At 40.0% G+C, this 6776-nt stretch overlaps 1 pseudogene; it reads right to left on the bottom strand.

Moving 5' to 3' along the window:
• Positions 1–654: 654 nt before the first annotated feature.
• Positions 655–1653, bottom strand: LOC147424305 (protein S-acyltransferase 8 pseudogene; annotated as a pseudogene).
• Between the last annotated feature and the right edge of the window lie 5123 nt (positions 1654–6776).

The raw sequence follows: 6776 nt of genomic DNA, 5'->3' as shown, positions 1-6776 counted from the left end.
TCTCATGATTTATTGGCTAGTGGTTCTTTTCATATAAAGTCGCTTTTGTTGTGCTCTTTTCTTGCTATTGGTCTTTAGACTCTAGTTCTTTTGTTAAAAGAAAGTTATTTGGATCGTCTATTCAATTTTCTCTTCAAGAGTTTTGGCTTTTATCCTTTGAATTTTAATAACCCAGCTTCATTGCAAGCTTGCCTTAAAGTGAACCGAAAACGCTTTTAGCAAAAGCTTCAAACTTTGACTTAAAAACGAGGAGACTTTTAAGTTTGCCTTTATTTTATAGTTTTAATACTCTATTACACATTGTTTGCAAAATTTAGAATGAATAGAAACGTTTGAGTTTGGTACATGATATGTGTGTGTGTGTCTAGCAAGAACCAACAAACTCTTTCAACTGATATCAAACTGCACAAACAATTTCCTATGTCCATCGCACATTGTCTACATGTGTGTTTTTGCCTGAATAGTAGGTGGCAATCTGTGATTGCCTTGTCGTCTTACTCGTAGAACATGTACAGCTAGCATTTCAGGTAATGCCTCCATAGAATGAGCGAGAGAACCACCTTCTTCCATGCAATCGTTGGAAGAATGATCCCGACTTTTTATAAAATTATCCTCATATATGTACCTTATCTCTTTACTAGAACTCCCGTAGGTCTAATGAATAACACTCCTTTCTTGAACAAAAGCATCAAGAGCCATAGGCATCCAAGGGACTTTCACCCTAATCTCAATGTTGTTATAACTTTTCTCGCTGCCATGGTCAAAAGCATCATCAACTTCGTTTGGTTTTGTCTGAAGAATCCCAAAATCTGTTGCCTTTGCTTCAACTTGTGCACGAAAATTTATCTTGGACATTCCAAAACTCAAGCAAAGAATGTCCCTGAGGTTGTGAAAAACTACTTGATCATAAGGATTTGCCTTCTTGTCGTAGCAATAGCGGAAGTCTTCATAAGTCATTTGTCCAATGCATTGTCCAGCCCATGGGCAATGATGGTCAAAGTGATCCACACAATTATTGCAGATAGAGTAATGTGAGCAACGGGGAGGCCTGTATAGCATGCATGTGTCACAAAACTTGATTTTCACAGCCATCCCATTCACAATCACATCCTTTGTTCACGGAAGCCTTTGCTTTGGTGTTTGCCCGCCACTTCACTCGGATGATGAGTAGCATTCTTCCTCTGGTTAAGGTGGATGTTTATTACGTGGAATTATACCAGGGTCCCTACCAGATGTCAGCAAGAGAAAGATTAAGACACCGGATGTAAAAGTTAATGTAACCACCAGGATTGATATACCACCAAAGTGTGAAAAATCTTTCACAAGGTGCCTTCCAACAAAAATACCAAACACCAATACAGGGGGACTAGGATGAGAACCAAAGTCAACAGCAAGATGCAACATCAGGCCCAAAAATCACCCTTCCACCAAATAGGAACCTATTGCTGCCCTTCCAAGTCTGATAGACACACTTAACATCAATTGAAGTTCTGGCACGCCTGGGTAGCCTTTGAACGTATGTTGCGATCTTGTTGGCATATCCATTATGCAAACATCAAGCAGAACCTTGTCTTGCTAACTCTCCAAAGTGGGTATTTTTACACGAAGAGGCCGTGTCTCGTGCATCAGGCCCTGTCCAACAGCTACATGCATTCATCTTAACGAGATTCCCTTTGAACAACGCTCGAAAAATTCATTAAGAAGTCAGACATGAAAGCGGTAACTATGGGGATTCGACCTCGCTTTCGTTGTTCAATGTTGCAAGTACTGTCAACAACGATGTTGTAGTAGGTGAGGCCCAACTCAGACAAATGAGCTACCAATGGCCTAACCTTCAAAGTCTCTCTCTCTCTCTCTCTCTCTCTCTCTCTCTCTCTCTCTCTCTCTCTCTCTCTCTCTCTCTCTCTCTCTCTCTCTCTCTCTCTCTCTCTCTCTCTCTCTCTCTCTCTCTCTCTCTCTCTCTCTCTCTCAGATCAAGCAAAAACAAAGAAACCCTTGCAACAAATTGAAAAACAACAGAAAAAAAACGGAGCAGGGGCTGACAAAACAGACAGCACAAGAGGAAGAGACAAAAACCTCAAGCACCAGAACAATGTTGACTTCGATGATGGCTCTTGCAACAGTAGATCCTTTGTGCAGCTACAACAGAGGGAAGGATGGTGCAAGAGTGGAGGGGTCTCTCTCTCTCTCTCTCTCTCTCTCTCTCTCTCTCTCTCTCTCTCTCTCTCTCTCTCTCTCTCTCTCTCTCTCTCTCTCTCTCTCTCTCTCTCTCTCTCTCTCTCTCTCTCTCTCTCTCTCTCTCTCTCTTGCAGGAGGTGAACATACTCGGGAAATGCCCCTGCTGTGCTTGTTGCTGCCTAAGTTCGCCTACTCCATCATTTCCCCCCTACATAGAAAGCGACCAGGTTTGCAACGTTAACCTTCCCTCACAAATTTGCAGGATAAAACCCTAAATGCATCTAGATTCACACATATGGCAAGGCAAATTCAAACTAGGGCCCTGGGCAATAGCAAAAAATGTACAATGAGTGAGGTTTTGTGGCTACACACAGCAAATCCATGAACTCGCCTCCAATCCAATGGTGGACAAGTCCACTTGGAATAGATCCTCGGTCACTAGAGAACAACTACAATGCCACATACATATACAAGGCAAGTGAAAGATCACTGAGGTACAGAGCGACATGACATCTGAGAGAGAGAGAGAGAGATAGATCTCGGAAAGGCTCCCCATACTGATAAAAAACCTCAAATACAAGTGACCAAGGGTGGTATTGCATAGACATGGCATGCCCTTGATGGATAGACCTTACGTGAGCATACATCTTGAGCATCTCCTCCTAGCAAGAGAATTGAGCTAGATCTCAGATGAGAAACTCTGTGATTACATGACCACAAAGCCTATGTAAGGTTGTCCGGAGGAGGGAATTGCATCGTAGAGAGGTCTCCCAAGATTGCCCCTGCTACCCAACAAAAGTGCTAGGCAGATCTAGAAAATGCCACAAGGCTCATCGAAAATGCTAATTGCTTGCCAAGTGCGCTAATCAATAAATTAGCCTACCCAGACTTTGACAAATAAGTAAAACAAATACCTAAAAGCCAAAATAAATAGTGGGATCGCTTTGGGTAGTTCACTTGAGATGCCAAACCTCTAACACCCTCTTTGCAGCTCATAGTGGACATAAGAGACCAAGTCAATGAAGAAGCTATGCCCTTGAAAATAGTGCCATGATTACAAGAATTTTTTAATGTTTGTACATTTTTACAAACTCCCTCCCCCTTTGTCTTTAGTGTAGAGAGAGATAACATTTACTTAGCTTTTCTACATTGGGAAGATTTCTCTACCGTTGTTGACCTTGGTGCAACGTAACAACAATATGGCGATCAACTCCAAGATATTTTACATAGGGTAGCTAATAAAGTTCTAGTTGTCCTTTATTAAGAATGACAACACCAAGGATCTAGGTGAGAATAAAGAGTTTGTAAATCTACTAAACAATGCACGCACAGGCAAAGATTGGGAAACTTATTATAGATTACAATGATGGTGGTAAAGCTGGTATCATGGGTGCAAGAGAATCTCTTGATCATGCCATTGGTGTTTCTACTGAGTTTGCATAGAAGAAGAAGAAGAGAAGAGTGACTTGGACGATGTGCAAGAAGAAAACAAAAAATAAAATGAGGGTGCAGATGTGGAGACATAGGCTAAGTAGACGGTGGTATTGATGATGATGATGTTGAAGAGGCTAATGATGATTTGAATGTCCAAGATATTGATGCCTACTGACTACACAGAAGAAGATTAGTCAAGTTTATGGTAGCATCAACCCCAACAAATCTAGAAGCTTGTTGAACAAGTCTTAAAGATGTTAGCTAAGGGAAAGGACAGGGAGGTACCATATTTTCTCATTGGTATAGCTATCTTAGTTTCCTAATGGAGTAAATTAACTCTTTAAAATACCAAGAAAACACCCTCATGTGAAAGATTCTTTAATTGGCTTGTTAGGGTATGTGTCTTATGGCATAAGCACTTAATATCCCTCTCCCACCCCCCACCGCGCGGGGTAGGTCCCCCCCTCCCTTATGCATACGGTACGAGCATGAAATAATGGGGAGCTACCCCTATTGTATACGCTTATGTCTAGCCTCTAAAAACCCCCCTCTTGTACACTCATGTGTTACCATACGAAAATCCATAGTGAATCCCCCGGGGCTCCACCTAACCTGATTCTTTTAAATAATGAGGAATTTTTCTATTTAAACCCTCATTTCTCTATGTTTCTCATAGTTCGTGAGTGGCCATTACCATTGGTAACCATCGTGACCGCTGCTCCACAACACCATAATATATTTTCAGCCCTTCTCTACCTCGTCCACTTGTACATTGCTAGGTTATGGTTTCCAGGTAACCCTTTGGGTTTTTGTTTGTTCGGTAGCCCCTCTACGATGCACACTGTTCTTTAGCCGTACTGGCTTCAACCTCACAATACAAGTTTACGAGTCTCTCCCTTTCAATCATCTCACACACACACTTATCTAATTGACAATTTATTGACTAACCCTTGGCTGACTTCTTCACTCTTTGGTAATATTGCTCTCGCTATCTGGACGATAATGTCTTTGTTAAACCTTGGCTAGCTATAACTAAAGCTTGAATGCATTGGTATACTTTATCCATAACCTGTTCAGTTTGGAAATTAATGACCCATGTCATTAGAAAAATGTTTTTTTAACTTTGGGCATCATTATTCTCATGAGTATGTCATACACTAGCTCAATTATGAGCACAACTATCTTTATAAGGCGATATTCTAGAGCCTATATAGAATCCCTATAATAACTTGGCAGGAACCGATCCTCCTTGGATGACAGGATAGCGCCATGACCCAAGGACAAGTTGCTTCAAATTTTGGGCCTAGATAGAGTCCCTACACAAACTTGGCATGATCCGATCCTTCTTTGATGAAGGATAATGCCATGATCCGAGGACAGGTGGTGCCACATTTTGGGCCTTGAATGCTCCATATTTTTTTAGTACTTAACTTAGTAAATATAAAATCGTTATTAAAACCTGTATATGGCTCTCTGCATCACATGGCAATGCACTGCTCGCCTTGAGTTGCAAAATCATTGCTCTTTCTCTCTCTCTCTCTCTCTCTCTCTCTCTCTCTCTCTCTCTCTCTCTCCCCCCCCCCCCCCCCCCCACATACACACACACACATGCACTCGCGATCTACATCTCCCTTGATATGACCATACGACACCAAGGCTTGCTGGCTCTCAACTGTCGAGTACAATATGGATTCTTACAACCAGATAGGAAACTCTGCCAAGTGAGATACACGGTGGTTTGATAAATGACCATATTAAGTAGCTTTTCTTGTGTGAGTTATGTCATTTGTCCAAATTGTTAACATAATATAGAATTGTTTGGGGATTTTGGTTTAACTCAAAAATGTGCAAGTAACTCTACTGGATTTTCTTTGTAGGTAAGTATTTCACAAACATAAACTTGCAGGTCGATTGAGCATCACACATGCGTTATCAATAATATCTCATTGAAAAGGTTTGTATAACTCTCAACTACCTAGTTGTAGTTTATGTCTAGGAAACATAGAAATGGTTTCTCATTGTGGAGTTCTTTGCCCTTACATTAGGTGGAATACGTCGTTATGCATTTTGCTTGATGCCGACACAATAAAAGATATGTGTACTGGTCCTTACAATAGCTTGAATATGGCATTATGTATTTTGGTCGATGCTGACATAATAAAGATATGCATGTTGGTCCTTTTTGGACAAAAAACTGTGCTAAAACAAACAAGTTACTGGGATTATTTTTTTGGAATTCCTGACAGCGACTGGTTTTGAAAATTGGTTTTTTGGCTTCTTTCTAGACACATGTGAATGCACGATCAATAGGTGGTGACCTACCAGCTAGATTGCAGCTTGAGATGATGTTGAAAGACCATATGATAGCTACCTCATAAAGATAGTGTTATTGGACTTTTACGTTATTGTGACAAATGAGACATTCTTTCTTGAAATGGTTTGGTGATGGCTTTTAGGCTAGTTCAAATAGATGGATATACAATCCGCGTGATTTCCACTGTGAAAAGATTTCCATATTGAGCTCTTTTTGACAGTTTGTCACTAAAACCAACAAGATGTCGGTAAAATTTTGTTGGCTTATAGATCATCACTAATGTGGGTAATTTTTTTAATTTTTTGCGATAATTGATGATAATGGTCACTCTAGTCCCAAGATTTACGCTTTTACCTTTTTGTCATATTATGATATGCTAGACTAAATTTGCTTAATGAGAATCATTGGCTTCATTGACACTTAGATGGGGATTCTATCGTCTTTGTAGGAAACAAGAAGTTACATTTGAACTGTTGGATGTCTACATTGGACAAGTGGATCATTGAATCGGCACTTGTTGAAGTTCATAAATTTTACTTGGATTTTTACATAATGATTGGCATTGAATAAGCTAAGAAATAATGATTATTTGACTATTGAAAGTTGTCAATTTAATTAAAAAAGCCTTAATCCTCCTGTGAGGGTCTCTTTAGAGATGACAATTACTTGTTTCTTTTGACATTTTCTTCAAATACAAACAAGATGTTGTCCAATTTTGGCAAAGAAGGCTACTTCTTGATTCTAGTGATATATTAGACACATGTTTATTTTGGTATTGGTGATACTAAATGATATTCCGTAGGATAGACTGTAATTTAATTTTGTAGGTGTGACATGGATAACAATTGGA

Source organism: Adiantum capillus-veneris, chromosome 25 (genome assembly GCF_014529385.1).
Source record: "Adiantum capillus-veneris isolate H3 chromosome 25, ASM1452938v2, whole genome shotgun sequence".
Classification (NCBI taxonomy): Eukaryota; Viridiplantae; Streptophyta; class Polypodiopsida; order Polypodiales; family Pteridaceae; genus Adiantum; species Adiantum capillus-veneris.
Note: the sequence above shows the minus strand (reverse complement) of the source record. Positions and strands in the feature narration are given on the sequence as shown.